Genomic DNA, 15,062 nt, shown 5'->3' on the forward strand with positions numbered 1-15,062 from the left:
AAGATACAAAGAAAAAGAAACAAAAAATGTTAAAAGCTAATGAAAGATATAGTAAAAAACATTTTTCAATGGAATTTGAGTAACTTATTGAAATCTAAACTAGGCATATGTTCCCGTTTCATGTGTTTTCTGTTCTCAAACTATGACATCTATCAAACTATTAATCACTGTTCATGTGTTTTCCTTTCACCATTTGGAGAATTTTTCGGTTCTGACAAAGAGCTACTCTTTTTTAAGTCAAAAACTGTGTCAGAATAGGGATTTGAACCCTCGCCTCCAATCGGAGACCAGAATACCCCTGTAACTAGAAAGGATTTTCACCTTGAGTCTGGCGCCATAGACCACTCGGCCATCCTGACAACTACAAAACCTTAAAATTCATATTTTTTCACGATTATGTAACATAACATCTGATATGTCTGATGGTTACATGCAGATCTTAAGATACAAAGAAAAAGAAACAAAAAATGTTAAAAGCTAATGAAAGATATAGTAAAAAACATTTTTCAATGGAATTTGAGTAACTTATTGAATTCTAAACTAGGCATATGTTGACATGTATTGAACTATTATTCCCGTTTCATGTGTTTTCTGTTCTCAAACTATGACATCTATCAAACTATTAATCACTGTTCATGTGTTTTCCTGTTTCCATTTTCGGTTTTGACAATGAGCTACTCTTTTTTAAGGCAAAAGGTGTGTCAGAAGAGGGATTTGAACCCTCGCCTCCAATCAGAGACCAGAACACCCCTGTAAACTAGGAAGGATTCTCACCTTGAGTCTGGCGCCTTAGACCACTCGGCCATCCTGACAACTAAAAAACCTTAAAATTCATATTTTTTCACGATTATGTAACATAACATCTGATATGTCTGATGGTTACATGCAGATCTTAAGATACAAAGAAAAAGAAACAAAAAATGTTAAAAGCTAATGAAAGATATAGTAAAAAACAATTTTCAATGGAATTTGAGTAACTTATTGAATTCTAAACTAGGCATATGTTCCCGTTTCATGTGTTTTCTGTTCTCAAACTATGACATCTATCAAACTATTAATCACTGTTCATGTGTTTTCCTTTCACCATTTGGAGAATTTTTCGGTTCTGACAAAGAGCTACTCTTTTTTAAGTCAAAAACTGTGTCAGAATAGGGATTTGAACCCTCGCCTCCAATCGGAGACCAGAATACCCCTGTAACTAGGAAGGATTCTCACCTTGAGTCTGGCGCCTTAGACCACTCGGCCATCCTGACAACTACAAAACCTTAAAATTCATATTTTTTCTCGATTATGTAACATAACATCTGATATGTCTGATGGTTACATGCAGATCTTAAGATACAAAGAAAAATAAACAAAAAATGTTAAAAGCTAATGAAAGATATAGTAAAAAACATTTTTCAATGGAATTTGAGTAACTTATTGAATTCTAAACTAGACATATGTTGACATGTATTGAACTATTATTCCCGTTTCATGTGTTTTCTGTTCTCAAACTATGACATCTATCAAACTATTAATCACTGTTCATGTGTTTTCCTGTTTCCATTTTCGGTTTTGACAAAGAGCTACTCTTTTTTAAGGCAAAAGCTGTGTCAGAAGAGGGATTTGAACCCTCGCCTCCAATCGGAGACCAGAATACCCCTGTAACTACGAAGGATTCTCACCTTGAGTCTGGCGCCGTAGACCACTCGGCCATCCTGACAACTACAAAACCTTAAAATTCATAATTTTTAATGATTCTGTAACATAATGTCTGATATGTCTGATGGAAACATGTAGATAATAAGATACAAAGAAAAAGAAACAAAAAATGTTAAAAGCTAATGAAAGATATAGTAAAAAACATTTTTCAAAGGAATTTGAGTAACTTATTGAATTCTAAACTAGGCATATGTTGACATGTATTGAAATATTATTCCCGTTTCATGTGTTTTCTGTTCTCAAACTATGACATCTATCAAACTATTAATCACTGTTCATGTGTTTTCCTTTCACCATTTGGAGAATTTTTCGGTTTTGACAAAGAGCTACTCTTTTTTAAGGCAAAAGCTGTGTCAGAAGAGGGATTTGAACCCTCGCCTCCAATCGGAGACCAGAATACCCCTGTATCTAGGACGGATTCTCACCTTGAGTCTGGCGCCTTAGACCACTCAGCCATCCTGACAACTACAAAACCTTAAAATTCATATTTTTTCACGATTATGTAACATAACATCTGATATGTCTGATGGTTACATGCAGATCTTAAGATACAAAGAAAAAGAAACAAAAAATGTTAAAAGCTAATGAAAGATATAGTAAAAAACATTTTTCAATGGAATTTGAGTAACTTATTGAATTCTAAACTAGGCATATGTTCCCGTTTCATGTGTTTTCTGTTCTCAAACTATGACATCTATCAAACTATTAATCACTGTTCATGTGTTTTCCTTTCACCATTTGGAGAATTTTTCGGTTTTGACAAAGAGCTACTCTTTTTTAAGGCAAAAGCTGTGTCAGAAGAGGGATTTGAACCCTCGCCTCCAATCGGAGACCAGAATACCCCTGTAACTATGAAGGATTCTCACCTTGAGTCTGGCACCTTAGACCACTCGGCCATCCTTACAACTACAAAACCTTAAAATTCATATTTTTTCACGATTATGTAACATAACATCTGATATGTCTGATGGTTACATGCAGATCTTAAGATACAAAGAAAAAGAAACAAAAAATGTTAAAAGAAAGAAAAAGTAAAAAACATTTTTCAATGGAATTTGAGTAACTTATTGAATTCTAAACTAGGCATATGTTGACATGTATTGAACTATTATTCCCGTTTCATGTGTTTTCTGTTCTCAAACTATGACATCTATCAAACTATTAATCACTGTTCATGTGTTTTCCTTTCACCATTTGGAGAATTTTTCGGTTTTGACAAAGAGCTACTCTTTTTTAAGGCAAAAGCTGTGTCAGAAGAGGGATTTGAACCCTCGCCTCCAATCGGAGACCAGAATACCCCTGTAACTAGGACGGATTCTCACCTTGAGTCTGGCGCCTTAGACCACTCGGCCATCCTGACAACTACAAAACCTTAAAATTCATATTTTTTAACGATTATGTAACATAACATCTGATATGTCTGATGGTTACATGCAGATCTTAAGATACAAAGAAAAAGAAACAAAAAATGTTAAAAGCTAATGAAAGATATAGTAAAAAACATTTTTCAATGGAATTTGTGTAACTTATTGAAATCTAAACTAGGCATATGTTCCCGTTTCATGTGTTTTCTGTTCTCAAACTATGACATCTATCAAACTATTAATCACTGTTCATGTGTTTTCCTTTCACCATTTGGAGAATTTTTCGGTTCTGACAAAGAGCTACTCTTTTTTAAGTCAAAAACTGTGTCAGAATAGGGATTTGAACCCTCGCCTCCAATCGGAGACCAGAATACCCCTGTAACTAGAAAGGATTTTCACCTTGAGTCTGGCGCCATAGACCACTCGGCCATCCTGACAACTACAAAACCTTAAAATTCATATTTTTTCACGATTATGTAACATAACATCTGATATGTCTGATGGTTACATGCAGATCTTAAGATACAAAGAAAAAGAAACAAAAAATGTTAAAAGCTAATGAAAGATATAGTAAAAAACATTTTTCAATGGAATTTGAGTAACTTATTGAATTCTAAACTAGGCATATGTTGACATGTATTAAACTATTATTCCCGTTTCATGTGTTTTCTGTTCTCAAACTATGACATCTATCAAACTATTAATCACTGTTCATGTGTTTTCCTGTTTCCATTTTCGGTTTTGACAAAGAGCTACTCTTTTTTAAGGCAAAAGCTGTGTCAGAAGAGGGATTTGAACCCTCGCCTCCAATCAGAGACCAGAACACCCCTGTAAACTAGGAAGGATTCTCACCTTGAGTCTGGCGCCTTAGACCACTCGGCCATCCTGACAACTACAAAACCTTAAAATTCATATTTTTTCACGATTATGTAACATAACATCTGATATGTCTGATGGTTACATGCAGATCTTAAGATACAAAGAAAAAGAAACAAAAAATGTTAAAAGCTAATGAAAGATATAGTAAAAAACAATTTTCAATGGAATTTGAGTAACTTATTGAATTCTAAACTAGGCATATGTTCCCGTTTCATGTGTTTTCTGTTCTCAAACTATGACATCTATCAAACTATTAATCACTGTTCATGTGTTTTCCTTTCACCATTTGGAGAATTTTTCGGTTCTGACAAAGAGCTACTCTTTTTTAAGTCAAAAACTGTGTCAGAATAGGGATTTGAACCCTCGCCTCCAATCGGAGACCAGAATACCCCTGTAACTAGGAAGGATTCTCACCTTGAGTCTGGCGCCTTAGACCACTCGGCCATCCTGACAACTACAAAACCTTAAAATTCATATTTTTTCTCGATTATGTAACATAACATCTGATATGTCTGATGGTTACATGCAGATCTTAAGATACAAAGAAAAATAAACAAAAAATGTTAAAAGCTAATGAAAGATATAGTAAAAAACATTTTTCAATGGAATTTGAGTAACTTATTGAATTCTAAACTAGGCATATGTTGACATGTATTGAACTATTATTCCCGTTTCATGTGTTTTCTGTTCTCAAACTATGACATCTATCAAACTATTAATCACTGTTCATGTGTTTTCCTGTTTCCATTTTCGGTTTTGACAAAGAGCTACTCTTTTTTAAGGCAAAAGCTGTGTCAGAAGAGGGATTTGAACCCTCGCCTCCAATCGGAGACCAGAATACCCCTGTAACTACGAAGGATTCTCACCTTGAGTCTGGCGCCGTAGACCACTCGGCCATCCTGACAACTACAAAACCTTAAAATTCATAATTTTTAATGATTCTGTAACATAATGTCTGATATGTCTGATGGAAACATGTAGATAATAAGATACAAAGAAAAAGAAACAAAAAATGTTAAAAGCTAATGAAAGATATAGTAAAAAACATTTTTCAAAGGAATTTGAGTAACTTATTGAATTCTAAACTAGGCATATGTTGACATGTATTGAAATATTATTCCCGTTTCATGTGTTTTCTGTTCTCAAACTATGACATCTATCAAACTATTAATCACTGTTCATGTGTTTTCCTTTCACCATTTGGAGAATTTTTCGGTTTTGACAAAGAGCTACTCTCTTTTAAGGCAAAAGCTGTGTCAGAAGAGGGATTTGAACCCTCGCCTCCAATCGGAGACCAGAATACCCCTGTATCTAGGACGGATTCTCACCTAGAGTCTGGCGCCTTGGACCACTCAGCCATCCTGACAACTACAAAACCTTAAAATTCATATTTTTTCACGATTATGTAACATAACATCTGATATGTCTGATGGTTACATGCAGATCTTAAGATACAAAGAAAAAGAAACAAAAAATGTTAAAAGCTAATGAAAGATATAGTAAAAAACATTTTTCAATGGAATTTGAGTAACTTATTGAATTCTAAACTAGGCATATGTTCCCGTTTCATGTGTTTTCTGTTCTCAAACTATGACATCTATCAAACTATTAATCACTGTTCATGTGTTTTCCTTTCACCATTTGGAGAATTTTTCGGTTTTGACAAAGAGCTACTCTTTTTTAAGGCAAAAGCTGTGTCAGAAGAGGGATTTGAACCCTCGCCTCCAATCGGAGACCAGAATACCCCTGTAACTATGAAGGATTCTCACCTTGAGTCTGGCACCTTAGACCACTCGGCCATCCTGACAACTACAAAACCTTAAAATTCATATTTTTTCACGATTATGTAACATAACATCTGATATGTCTGATGGTTACATGCAGATCTTAAGATACAAAGAAAAAGAAACAAAAAATGTTAAAAGAAAGAAAAAGTAAAAAACATTTTTCAATGGAATTTGAGTAACTTATTGAATTCTAAACTAGGCATATGTTGACATGTATTGAACTATTATTCCCGTTTCATGTGTTTTCTGTTCTCAAACTATGACATCTATCAAACTATTAATCACTGTTCATGTGTTTTCCTTTCACCATTTGGAGAATTTTTCGGTTTTGACAAAGAGCTACTCTTTTTTAAGGCAAAAGCTGTGTCAGAAGAGGGATTTGAACCCTCGCCTCCAATCGGAGACCAGAATACCCCTGTAACTAGGACGGATTCTCACCTTGAGTCTGGCGCCTTAGACCACTCGGCCATCCTGACAACTAAAAAACCTTAAAATTCATATTTTTTCACGATTATGTAACATAACATCTGATATGTCTGATGGTTACATGCAGATCTTAAGATACAAAGAAAAAGAAACAAAAAATGTTAAAAGCTAATGAAAGATATAGTAAAAAACATTTTTCAATGGAATTTGAGTAACTTATTGAATTCTAAACTAGGCATATGTTGACATGTATTGAACTATTATTCCCGTTTCATGTGTTTTCTGTTCTCAAACTATGACATCTATCAAACTATTAATCACTGTTCATGTGTTTTCCTTTCACCATTTGGAGAATTTTTCGGTTTTGACAAAGAGCTACTCTTTTTTAAGGCAAAAGCCGTGTCAGAAGAGGGATATGAACCCTCGCCTCCAATCGGAGACAAGAATACCCCTGTAACTAGGAAGGATTCTCACCTTGAGTCTGGCGCCTTAGACCACTCGGCAATTCTGACACTTATAAATGAGTAAAATTCGTATTTTTTCGTGATTCTGTAACATAACATCTGATATGTCTGATAGAAACATGTAGATAATAAGATACAAAGAAAAAGAAACAAAAAATGTTAAAAGCTAATTAAAGATATAGTAAAAAACATTTTTCAATGGAATTTGAGTAACTTATTGAATTCTAAACTAGGCATATGTTGACATGTATTGAACTATTATTCCCGTTTCATGTGTTTTCTGTTCTCAAACTATGACATCTATCAAACTATTAATCACTGTTCATGTGTTTTCCTTTCACCATTTGGAGAATTTTTCGGTTTTGACAAAGAGCTACTCTTTTTTAAGGCAAAAGGTGTGTCAGAAGAGGGATTTGAACCCTCGCCTCCAATCGGAGACCAGAATAACCCTGTAACTAGGAAGGATTCTCACCTTGAGTCTGGCGCCTTAGACCACTCGGCCATCCTGACAACTACAAAACCTTAAAATTCATATTTTTTCACGATTATGTAACATAACATCTGATATGTCTGATGGTTACATGCAGATCTTAAGATACAAAGAAAAAGAAACAAAAAATGTTAAAAGCTAATGAAAGATATAGTAAAAAACATTTTTCAATGGAATTTGAGTAACTTATTGAATTCTAAACTAGGCATATGTTCCCGTTTCATGTGTTTTCTGTTCTCAAACTATGACATCTATCAAACTATTAATCACTGTTCATGTGTTTTCCTTTCACCATTTGGAGAATTTTTCGGTTCTGACAAAGAGCTACTCTTTTTTAAGGCAAAAGCTGTGTCAGAAGAGGGATTTGAACCCTCGCCTCCAATCGGAGACCAGAATATCCCTGTAACTAGGAAGGATTCTCACCTTGAGTCTGGCGCCTTAGACCACTCGGTCATCCTGACACTTATAAATCCTTAAAATTCATATTTTTTATGATTCTGTAACATAATGTCTGATATGTCTGATGGAAACATGTACATAATAAGATACAAAGAAAAAGAAACAAAAAATGTTAAAAGCTAATGAAAGATATAGTAAAAAACATTTTTCAATGGAATTTGAGTAACTTATTGAATTCTAAACTAGGCATATGTTGACATGTATTGAACTATTATTCCCGTTTCATGTGTTTTCTGTTCTCAAACTATGACATCTATCAAACTATTAATCACTGTTCATGTGTTTTCCTTTCACCATTTGGAGAATTTTTCGGTTTTGACAAAGAGCTACTCTTTTTTAAGGCAAAAGCCGTGTCAGAAGAGGGATATGAACCCTCGCCTCCAATCGGAGACCAGAATACCCCTGTAACTAGGACGGATTCTCACCTTGAGTCTGGCGCCTTAGACCACTCGGCCATCCTGACAACTAAAAAACCTTAAAATTCATATTTTTTCACGATTATGTAACATAACATCTGATATGTCTGATGGTTACATGCAGATCTTAAGATACAAAGAAAAAGAAACAAAAAATGTTAAAAGCTAATGAAAGATATAGTAAAAAACATTTTTCAATGGAATTTGAGTAACTTATTGAATTCTAAACTAGGCATATGTTGACATGTATTGAACTATTATTCCCGTTTCATGTGTTTTCTGTTCTCAAACTATGACATCTATCAAACTATTAATCACTGTTCATGTGTTTTCCTTTCACCATTTGGAGAAGTTTTCGGTTTTGACAAAGAGCTACTCTTTTTTAAGGCAAAAGCCGTGTCAGAAGAGGGATATGAACCCTCGCCTCCAATCGGAGACCAGAATACCCCTGTAACTAGGAAGGATTCTCACCTTGAGTCTGGCGCCTTAGACCACTCGGCAATCCTGACAACTACAAAACCTTAAAATTCATATTTTTTCGCGATTATGTAACATAACATCTGATATGTCTGATGGTTACATGCAGATCTTAAGATACAAAGAAAAATAAACAAAAAAATGTTAAAAGCAATTGAAAGATATAGTAAAAAACATTTTTCAATGGAATTTGAGTAACTTATTGAATTCTAAACTAGGCATATGTTGACATGTTGACAACTATTATTCCCGTTTCATGTGTTTTCTGTTCTCAAACTATGACATCTATCAAACTATTAATCACTGTTCATGTGTTTTCCTGTTTCCATTTTCGGTTTTGACAAAGAGCTACTCTTTTTTAAGGCAAAAGGTGTGTCAGAAGAGGGATTTGAACCCTCGCCTCCAATCGGAGACCAGAATACCCCTGTAACTAGGAAGGATTCTCACCTTGAGTCTGGCGCCTTAGACCACTCGGCCATCCTGACAACTACAAAACCTTAAAATTCATATTTTGTCACGATTATGTAACATAACATCTGATATGTCTGATGGTTACATGCAGATCTTAAGATACAAAGAAAAAGAAACAAAAAATGTTAAAAGCTAATGAAAGATATAGTAAAAAACATTTTTCAATGGAATTTGAGTAACTTATTGAATTCTAAACTAGGCATATGTTCCCGTTTCATGTGTTTTCTGTTCTCAAACTATGACATCTATCAAACTATTAATCACTGTTCATGTGTTTTCCTTTCACCATTTGGAGAATTTTTCGGTTTTGACAAAGAGCTACTCTTTTTTAAGGCAAAAGCTGTGTCAGAAGAGGGATTTGAACCCTCGCCTCCAATCGGAGACCAGAATACCTCTGTAACTAGAAAGGATTCTCACCTTGAGTCTGGCGCCTTAGACCACTCGGCCATCCTGACAACTACAAAACCTTAAAATTCATATTTTTTCACGATTATGTTACATAACATCTGATATGTCTGATGGTTACATGCAGATCTTAAGATACAAAGAAAAAGAAACAAAAAATGTTAAAAGCTAATGAAAGATATAGTAAAAAACATTTTTCAATGGAATTTGAGTAACTTATTGAATTCTAAACTAGGCATATGTTCCCGTTTCATGTGTTTTCTGTTCTCAAACTACGACATCTATCAAACTATTAATCACTGTTCATGTGTTTTCCTTTCACCATTTGGAGAATTTTTCAGTTTTGACAAAGAGCTACTCTTTTTTAAGGCAAAAGCTGTGTCAGAAGAGGGATTTGAACCCTCGCCTCCAATCGGAGACCAGAATACCCCTGTAACTAGGAAGGGTTCTCACCTTGAGTCTGGCGCCTTAGACCACTCGGCCATCCTGACAACTACAAAACCTTAAAATTCATATTTTTTCACGATTATGTATCATAACATCTGATATGTCTGATGGTTACATGCAGATCTTAAGATAACAAGAAAAAGAAACAAAAAATGTTAAAAGCTAATGAAAGATATAGTAAAAAACATTTTTCAATGGAATTTGAGTAACTTATTGAATTCTAAACTAGGCATATGTTCCCGTTTCATGTGTTTTCTGTTCTCAAACTACGACATCTATCAAACTATTAATCACTGTTCATGTGTTTTCCTGTTTCCATTTTCGGTTTTGACAAAGAGCTACTCTTTTTTAAGGCAAAAGGTGTGACAGAAGAGGGATTTGAACCCTCGCCTCCAATCGGAGACCAGAATATCCCTGTAACTAGGAAGGATTCTCACCTTGAGTCTGGCGCCTTAGACCACTCGGCAATCCTGACAACTACAAAACCTTAAAATTCATATTTTTTCGCGATTATGTAACATAACATCTGATATGTCTGATGGTTACATGCAGATCTTAAGATACAAAGAAAAATAAACAAAAAAATGTTAAAAGCAATTGAAAGATATAGTAAAAAACATTTTTCAATGGAATTTGAGTAACTTATTGAATTCTAAACTAGGCATATGTTGACATGTATTGAACTATTATTCCCGTTTCATGTGTTTTCTGTTCTCAAACTATGACATCTATCAAACTATTAATCACTGTTCATGTGTTTTCCTGTTTCCATTTTCGGTTTTGACAAAGAGCTACTCTTTTTAAGGCAAAAGGTGTGTCAGAAGAGGGATTTGAACCCTCGCCTCCAATCGGAGACCAGAATACCCCTGCAACTAGGAAGGATTCTCACCTTGAGTCTGGCGCCTTAGACCACTCGGCCATCCTGACAACTACAAAGCCTTTAAATTCACGTTTTTTCGCGATTATGTAACATAACATCTGATATGTCTGATGGTTACATGCAGATCTTAAGATACAAAGAAAAAGAAACAAAAAATGTTAAAAGATAATGAAAGATATAGTAAAAAACATTTTTCAATGTAATTTGAGTAACTTATTGAAATCTAAACTAGGCATATGTTCCCGTTTCATGTGTTTTCTGTTCTCAAACTATGACATCTATCAAACTATTAATCACTGTTCATGTGTTTTCCTTTCACCATTTGGAGAATTTTTCGGTTTTGACAAAGAGCTACTCTTTTTTAAGGCAAAAGCTGTGTCAGAAGAGGGATTTGAACCCTCGCCTCCAATCGGAGACCAGAATACCCCTGTAACTAGGAAGGATTCTCACCTTGAGTCTGGCGCCTTAGACCACTCGGTCATCCTGACACTTATAAATCCTTAAAATTCATATTTTTTATGATTCTGTAACATAATGTCTGATATGTCTGATGGAAACATGTACATAATAAGATACAAAGAAAAAGAAACAAAAAATGTTAAAAGCTAATGAAAGATATAGTAAAAAACATTTTTCAATGGAATTTGAGTAACTTATTGAATTCTAAACTAGGCATATGTTGACATGTATTGAACTATTATTCCCGTTTCATGTGTTTTCTGTTCTCAAACTATGACATCTATCAAACTATTAATCACTGTTCATGTGTTTTCCTTTCACCATTTGGAGAATTTTTCGGTTTTGACAAAGAGCTACTCTTTTTTAAGGCAAAAGCCGTGTCAGAAGAGGGATATGAACCCTCGCCTCCAATCGGAGACCAGAATACCCCTGTAACTAGGAAGGATTCTCACCTTGAGTCTGGCGCCTTAGACCACTCGGCAATCCTGACAACTACAAAACCTTAAAATTCATATTTTTTCGCGATTATGTAACATAACATCTGATATGTCTGATGGTTACATGCAGATCTTAAGATACAAAGAAAAATAAACAAAAAAATGTTAAAAGCAATTGAAAGATATAGTAAAAAACATTTTTCAATGGAATTTGAGTAACTTATTGAATTCTAAACTAGGCATATGTTGACATGTTGACAACTATTATTCCCGTTTCATGTGTTTTCTGTTCTCAAACTATGACATCTATCAAACTATTAATCACTGTTCATGTGTTTTCCTGTTTCCATTTTCGGTTTTGACAAAGAGCTACTCTTTTTTAAGGCAAAAGGTGTGTCAGAAGAGGGATTTGAACCCTCGCCTCCAATCGGAGACCAGAATACCCCTGTAACTAGGAAGGATTCTCACCTTGAGTCTGGCGCCTTAGACCACTCGGCCATCCTGACAACTACAAAACCTTAAAATTCATATTTTGTCACGATTATGTAACATAACATCTGATATGTCTGATGGTTACATGCAGATCTTAAGATACAAAGAAAAAGAAACAAAAAATGTTAAAAGCTAATGAAAGATATAGTAAAAAACATTTTTCAATGGAATTTGAGTAACTTATTGAATTCTAAACTAGGCATATGTTCCCGTTTCATGTGTTTTCTGTTCTCAAACTATGACATCTATCAAACTATTAATCACTGTTCATGTGTTTTCCTTTCACCATTTGGAGAATTTTTCGGTTTTGACAAAGAGCTACTCTTTTTTAAGGCAAAAGCTGTGTCAGAAGAGGGATTTGAACCCTCGCCTCCAATCGGAGACCAGAATACCTCTGTAACTAGAAAGGATTCTCACCTTGAGTCTGGCGCCTTAGACCACTCGGCCATCCTGACAACTACAAAACCTTAAAATTCATATTTTTTCACGATTATGTTACATAACATCTGATATGTCTGATGGTTACATGCAGATCTTAAGATACAAAGAAAAAGAAACAAAAAATGTTAAAAGCTAATGAAAGATATAGTAAAAAACATTTTTCAATGGAATTTGAGTAACTTATTGAATTCTAAACTAGGCATATGTTCCCGTTTCATGTGTTTTCTGTTCTCAAACTACGACATCTATCAAACTATTAATCACTGTTCATGTGTTTTCCTTTCACCATTTGGAGAATTTTTCAGTTTTGACAAAGAGCTACTCTTTTTTAAGGCAAAAGCTGTGTCAGAAGAGGGATTTGAACCCTCGCCTCCAATCGGAGACCAGAATACCCCTGTAACTAGGAAGGATTCTCACCTTGAGTCTGGCGCCTTAGACCACTCGGCCATCCTGACAACTACAAAACCTTAAAATTCATATTTTTTCACGATTATGTATCATAACATCTGATATGTCTGATGGTTACATGCAGATCTTAAGATAACAAGAAAAAGAAACAAAAAATGTTAAAAGCTAATGAAAGATATAGTAAAAAACATTTTTCAATGGAATTTGAGTAACTTATTGAATTCTAAACTAGGCATATGTTCCCGTTTCATGTGTTTTCTGTTCTCAAACTACGACATCTATCAAACTATTAATCACTGTTCATGTGTTTTCCTGTTTCCATTTTCGGTTTTGACAAAGAGCTACTCTTTTTTAAGGCAAAAGGTGTGACAGAAGAGGGATTTGAACCCTCGCCTCCAATCGGAGACCAGAATATCCCTGTAACTAGGAAGGATTCTCACCTTGAGTCTGGCGCCTTAGACCACTCGGCAATCCTGACAACTACAAAACCTTAAAATTCATATTTTTTCGCGATTATGTAACATAACATCTGATATGTCTGATGGTTACATGCAGATCTTAAGATACAAAGAAAAATAAACAAAAAAATGTTAAAAGCAATTGAAAGATATAGTAAAAAACATTTTTCAATGGAATTTGAGTAACTTATTGAATTCTAAACTAGGCATATGTTGACATGTATTGAACTATTATTCCCGTTTCATGTGTTTTCTGTTCTCAAACTATGACATCTATCAAACTATTAATCACTGTTCATGTGTTTTCCTGTTTCCATTTTCGGTTTTGACAAAGAGCTACTCTTTTTAAGGCAAAAGGTGTGTCAGAAGAGGGATTTGAACCCTCGCCTCCAATCGGAGACCAGAATACCCCTGCAACTAGGAAGGATTCTCACCTTGAGTCTGGCGCCTTAGACCACTCGGCCATCCTGACAACTACAAAGCCTTTAAATTCACGTTTTTTTCGCGATTATGTAACATAACATCTGATATGTCTGATGGTTACATGCAGATCTTAAGATACAAAGAAAAAGAAACAAAAAATGTTAAAAGATAATGAAAGATATAGTAAAAAACATTTTTCAATGTAATTTGAGTAACTTATTGAAATCTAAACTAGGCATATGTTCCCGTTTCATGTGTTTTCTGTTCTCAAACTATGACATCTATCAAACTATTAATCACTGTTCATGTGTTTTCCTTTCACCATTTGGAGAATTTTTCGGTTTTGACAAAGAGCTACTCTTTTTTAAGGCAAAAGCTGTGTCAGAAGAGGGATTTGAACCCTCGCCTCCAATCGGAGACCAGAATACCCCTGTAACTAGGAAGGATTCTCACCTTGAGTCTGGCGCCTTAGACCACTCGGTCATCCTGACACTTATAAATCCTTAAAATTCATATTTTTTATGATTCTGTAACATAATGTCTGATATGTCTGATGGAAACATGTACATAATAAGATACAAAGAAAAAGAAACAAAAAATGTTAAAAGCTAATGAAAGATATAGTAAAAAACATTTTTCAATGGAATTTGAGTAACTTATTGAATTCTAAACTAGGCATATGTTGACATGTATTGAACTATTATTCCCGTTTCATGTGTTTTCTGTTCTCAAACTATGACATCTATCAAACTATTAATCACTGTTCATGTGTTTTCCTTTCACCATTTGGAGAATTTTTCGGTTTTGACAAAGAGCTACTCTTTTTTAAGGCAAAAGCCGTGTCAGAAGAGGGATATGAACCCTCGCCTCCAATCGGAGACCAGAATACCCCTGTAACTAGGAAGGATTCTCACCTTGAGTCTGGCGCCTTAGACCACTCGGCAATCCTGACAACTACAAAACCTTAAAATTCATATTTTTTCGCGATTATGTAACATAACATCTGATATGTCTGATGGTTACATGCAGATCTTAAGATACAAAGAAAAATAAACAAAAAAATGTTAAAAGCAATTGAAAGATATAGTAAAAAACATTTTTCAATGGAATTTGAGTAACTTATTGAATTCTAAACTAGGCATATGTTGACATGTTGACAACTATTATTCCCGTTTCATGTGTTTTCTGTTCTCAAACTATGACATCTATCAAACTATTAATCACTGTTCATGTGTTTTCCTGTTTCCATTTTCGGTTTTGACAAAGAGCTACTCT

The 15,062-nt window shown here is 34.5% G+C and overlaps 31 non-coding genes across 31 annotated transcripts; all 31 read right to left on the reverse strand.

Annotated features, from left to right (window-relative positions):
• Nucleotides 1-247: 247 nt before the first annotated feature.
• trnal-caa lies at nucleotides 248-359 on the reverse strand. Its single transcript has 2 exons — nucleotides 322-359; nucleotides 248-293 (listed from the first exon to the last, which is right to left on the reverse strand). It is a non-coding gene; the product is annotated as a tRNA-Leu (tRNA).
• Nucleotides 360-699: 340 nt separating this feature from the next.
• trnal-caa lies at nucleotides 700-812 on the reverse strand. Its single transcript has 2 exons — nucleotides 775-812; nucleotides 700-745 (listed from the first exon to the last, which is right to left on the reverse strand). It is a non-coding gene; the product is annotated as a tRNA-Leu (tRNA).
• A 329-nt stretch (nucleotides 813-1,141) lies between these two features.
• On the reverse strand, nucleotides 1,142-1,253 carry trnal-caa. Its single transcript has 2 exons — nucleotides 1,216-1,253; nucleotides 1,142-1,187 (listed from the first exon to the last, which is right to left on the reverse strand). It is a non-coding gene; the product is annotated as a tRNA-Leu (tRNA).
• Nucleotides 1,254-1,593: 340 nt separating this feature from the next.
• trnal-caa lies at nucleotides 1,594-1,705 on the reverse strand. The gene is made up of 2 exons: nucleotides 1,668-1,705; nucleotides 1,594-1,639 (listed from the first exon to the last, which is right to left on the reverse strand). It is a non-coding gene; the product is annotated as a tRNA-Leu (tRNA).
• Nucleotides 1,706-2,055: 350 nt separating this feature from the next.
• trnal-caa lies at nucleotides 2,056-2,167 on the reverse strand. Its single transcript has 2 exons — nucleotides 2,130-2,167; nucleotides 2,056-2,101 (listed from the first exon to the last, which is right to left on the reverse strand). It is a non-coding gene; the product is annotated as a tRNA-Leu (tRNA).
• Nucleotides 2,168-2,496: 329 nt separating this feature from the next.
• On the reverse strand, nucleotides 2,497-2,608 carry trnal-caa. The gene is made up of 2 exons: nucleotides 2,571-2,608; nucleotides 2,497-2,542 (listed from the first exon to the last, which is right to left on the reverse strand). It is a non-coding gene; the product is annotated as a tRNA-Leu (tRNA).
• A 344-nt stretch (nucleotides 2,609-2,952) lies between these two features.
• Nucleotides 2,953-3,064, reverse strand: trnal-caa. The gene is made up of 2 exons: nucleotides 3,027-3,064; nucleotides 2,953-2,998 (listed from the first exon to the last, which is right to left on the reverse strand). It is a non-coding gene; the product is annotated as a tRNA-Leu (tRNA).
• Nucleotides 3,065-3,393: 329 nt separating this feature from the next.
• On the reverse strand, nucleotides 3,394-3,505 carry trnal-caa. The gene is made up of 2 exons: nucleotides 3,468-3,505; nucleotides 3,394-3,439 (listed from the first exon to the last, which is right to left on the reverse strand). It is a non-coding gene; the product is annotated as a tRNA-Leu (tRNA).
• Nucleotides 3,506-3,845: 340 nt separating this feature from the next.
• trnal-caa lies at nucleotides 3,846-3,958 on the reverse strand. The gene is made up of 2 exons: nucleotides 3,921-3,958; nucleotides 3,846-3,891 (listed from the first exon to the last, which is right to left on the reverse strand). It is a non-coding gene; the product is annotated as a tRNA-Leu (tRNA).
• Nucleotides 3,959-4,287: 329 nt separating this feature from the next.
• Nucleotides 4,288-4,399, reverse strand: trnal-caa. Its single transcript has 2 exons — nucleotides 4,362-4,399; nucleotides 4,288-4,333 (listed from the first exon to the last, which is right to left on the reverse strand). It is a non-coding gene; the product is annotated as a tRNA-Leu (tRNA).
• A 340-nt stretch (nucleotides 4,400-4,739) lies between these two features.
• trnal-caa lies at nucleotides 4,740-4,851 on the reverse strand. The gene is made up of 2 exons: nucleotides 4,814-4,851; nucleotides 4,740-4,785 (listed from the first exon to the last, which is right to left on the reverse strand). It is a non-coding gene; the product is annotated as a tRNA-Leu (tRNA).
• Nucleotides 4,852-5,642: 791 nt separating this feature from the next.
• On the reverse strand, nucleotides 5,643-5,754 carry trnal-caa. Its single transcript has 2 exons — nucleotides 5,717-5,754; nucleotides 5,643-5,688 (listed from the first exon to the last, which is right to left on the reverse strand). It is a non-coding gene; the product is annotated as a tRNA-Leu (tRNA).
• Nucleotides 5,755-6,098: 344 nt separating this feature from the next.
• trnal-caa lies at nucleotides 6,099-6,210 on the reverse strand. Its single transcript has 2 exons — nucleotides 6,173-6,210; nucleotides 6,099-6,144 (listed from the first exon to the last, which is right to left on the reverse strand). It is a non-coding gene; the product is annotated as a tRNA-Leu (tRNA).
• An 812-nt stretch (nucleotides 6,211-7,022) lies between these two features.
• On the reverse strand, nucleotides 7,023-7,134 carry trnal-caa. The gene is made up of 2 exons: nucleotides 7,097-7,134; nucleotides 7,023-7,068 (listed from the first exon to the last, which is right to left on the reverse strand). It is a non-coding gene; the product is annotated as a tRNA-Leu (tRNA).
• A 329-nt stretch (nucleotides 7,135-7,463) lies between these two features.
• On the reverse strand, nucleotides 7,464-7,575 carry trnal-caa. The gene is made up of 2 exons: nucleotides 7,538-7,575; nucleotides 7,464-7,509 (listed from the first exon to the last, which is right to left on the reverse strand). It is a non-coding gene; the product is annotated as a tRNA-Leu (tRNA).
• Nucleotides 7,576-7,924: 349 nt separating this feature from the next.
• trnal-caa lies at nucleotides 7,925-8,036 on the reverse strand. The gene is made up of 2 exons: nucleotides 7,999-8,036; nucleotides 7,925-7,970 (listed from the first exon to the last, which is right to left on the reverse strand). It is a non-coding gene; the product is annotated as a tRNA-Leu (tRNA).
• Nucleotides 8,037-8,386: 350 nt separating this feature from the next.
• trnal-caa lies at nucleotides 8,387-8,498 on the reverse strand. Its single transcript has 2 exons — nucleotides 8,461-8,498; nucleotides 8,387-8,432 (listed from the first exon to the last, which is right to left on the reverse strand). It is a non-coding gene; the product is annotated as a tRNA-Leu (tRNA).
• A 341-nt stretch (nucleotides 8,499-8,839) lies between these two features.
• trnal-caa lies at nucleotides 8,840-8,951 on the reverse strand. Its single transcript has 2 exons — nucleotides 8,914-8,951; nucleotides 8,840-8,885 (listed from the first exon to the last, which is right to left on the reverse strand). It is a non-coding gene; the product is annotated as a tRNA-Leu (tRNA).
• A 329-nt stretch (nucleotides 8,952-9,280) lies between these two features.
• Nucleotides 9,281-9,392, reverse strand: trnal-caa. Its single transcript has 2 exons — nucleotides 9,355-9,392; nucleotides 9,281-9,326 (listed from the first exon to the last, which is right to left on the reverse strand). It is a non-coding gene; the product is annotated as a tRNA-Leu (tRNA).
• A 329-nt stretch (nucleotides 9,393-9,721) lies between these two features.
• Nucleotides 9,722-9,833, reverse strand: trnal-caa. The gene is made up of 2 exons: nucleotides 9,796-9,833; nucleotides 9,722-9,767 (listed from the first exon to the last, which is right to left on the reverse strand). It is a non-coding gene; the product is annotated as a tRNA-Leu (tRNA).
• Nucleotides 9,834-10,152: 319 nt separating this feature from the next.
• trnal-caa lies at nucleotides 10,153-10,264 on the reverse strand. The gene is made up of 2 exons: nucleotides 10,227-10,264; nucleotides 10,153-10,198 (listed from the first exon to the last, which is right to left on the reverse strand). It is a non-coding gene; the product is annotated as a tRNA-Leu (tRNA).
• Nucleotides 10,265-10,604: 340 nt separating this feature from the next.
• Nucleotides 10,605-10,716, reverse strand: trnal-caa. Its single transcript has 2 exons — nucleotides 10,679-10,716; nucleotides 10,605-10,650 (listed from the first exon to the last, which is right to left on the reverse strand). It is a non-coding gene; the product is annotated as a tRNA-Leu (tRNA).
• Nucleotides 10,717-11,045: 329 nt separating this feature from the next.
• On the reverse strand, nucleotides 11,046-11,157 carry trnal-caa. Its single transcript has 2 exons — nucleotides 11,120-11,157; nucleotides 11,046-11,091 (listed from the first exon to the last, which is right to left on the reverse strand). It is a non-coding gene; the product is annotated as a tRNA-Leu (tRNA).
• A 349-nt stretch (nucleotides 11,158-11,506) lies between these two features.
• On the reverse strand, nucleotides 11,507-11,618 carry trnal-caa. Its single transcript has 2 exons — nucleotides 11,581-11,618; nucleotides 11,507-11,552 (listed from the first exon to the last, which is right to left on the reverse strand). It is a non-coding gene; the product is annotated as a tRNA-Leu (tRNA).
• A 341-nt stretch (nucleotides 11,619-11,959) lies between these two features.
• Nucleotides 11,960-12,071, reverse strand: trnal-caa. The gene is made up of 2 exons: nucleotides 12,034-12,071; nucleotides 11,960-12,005 (listed from the first exon to the last, which is right to left on the reverse strand). It is a non-coding gene; the product is annotated as a tRNA-Leu (tRNA).
• Nucleotides 12,072-12,400: 329 nt separating this feature from the next.
• On the reverse strand, nucleotides 12,401-12,512 carry trnal-caa. The gene is made up of 2 exons: nucleotides 12,475-12,512; nucleotides 12,401-12,446 (listed from the first exon to the last, which is right to left on the reverse strand). It is a non-coding gene; the product is annotated as a tRNA-Leu (tRNA).
• Nucleotides 12,513-12,841: 329 nt separating this feature from the next.
• trnal-caa lies at nucleotides 12,842-12,953 on the reverse strand. The gene is made up of 2 exons: nucleotides 12,916-12,953; nucleotides 12,842-12,887 (listed from the first exon to the last, which is right to left on the reverse strand). It is a non-coding gene; the product is annotated as a tRNA-Leu (tRNA).
• A 319-nt stretch (nucleotides 12,954-13,272) lies between these two features.
• trnal-caa lies at nucleotides 13,273-13,384 on the reverse strand. The gene is made up of 2 exons: nucleotides 13,347-13,384; nucleotides 13,273-13,318 (listed from the first exon to the last, which is right to left on the reverse strand). It is a non-coding gene; the product is annotated as a tRNA-Leu (tRNA).
• A 340-nt stretch (nucleotides 13,385-13,724) lies between these two features.
• Nucleotides 13,725-13,836, reverse strand: trnal-caa. The gene is made up of 2 exons: nucleotides 13,799-13,836; nucleotides 13,725-13,770 (listed from the first exon to the last, which is right to left on the reverse strand). It is a non-coding gene; the product is annotated as a tRNA-Leu (tRNA).
• Nucleotides 13,837-14,166: 330 nt separating this feature from the next.
• Nucleotides 14,167-14,278, reverse strand: trnal-caa. The gene is made up of 2 exons: nucleotides 14,241-14,278; nucleotides 14,167-14,212 (listed from the first exon to the last, which is right to left on the reverse strand). It is a non-coding gene; the product is annotated as a tRNA-Leu (tRNA).
• Nucleotides 14,279-14,627: 349 nt separating this feature from the next.
• trnal-caa lies at nucleotides 14,628-14,739 on the reverse strand. The gene is made up of 2 exons: nucleotides 14,702-14,739; nucleotides 14,628-14,673 (listed from the first exon to the last, which is right to left on the reverse strand). It is a non-coding gene; the product is annotated as a tRNA-Leu (tRNA).
• Between the last annotated feature and the right edge of the window lie 323 nt (nucleotides 14,740-15,062).

This window comes from Oncorhynchus mykiss, unplaced genomic scaffold (assembly GCF_013265735.2).
Source record: "Oncorhynchus mykiss isolate Arlee unplaced genomic scaffold, USDA_OmykA_1.1 un_scaffold_320, whole genome shotgun sequence".
NCBI lineage: Eukaryota > Metazoa > Chordata > Actinopteri > Salmoniformes > Salmonidae > Oncorhynchus > Oncorhynchus mykiss.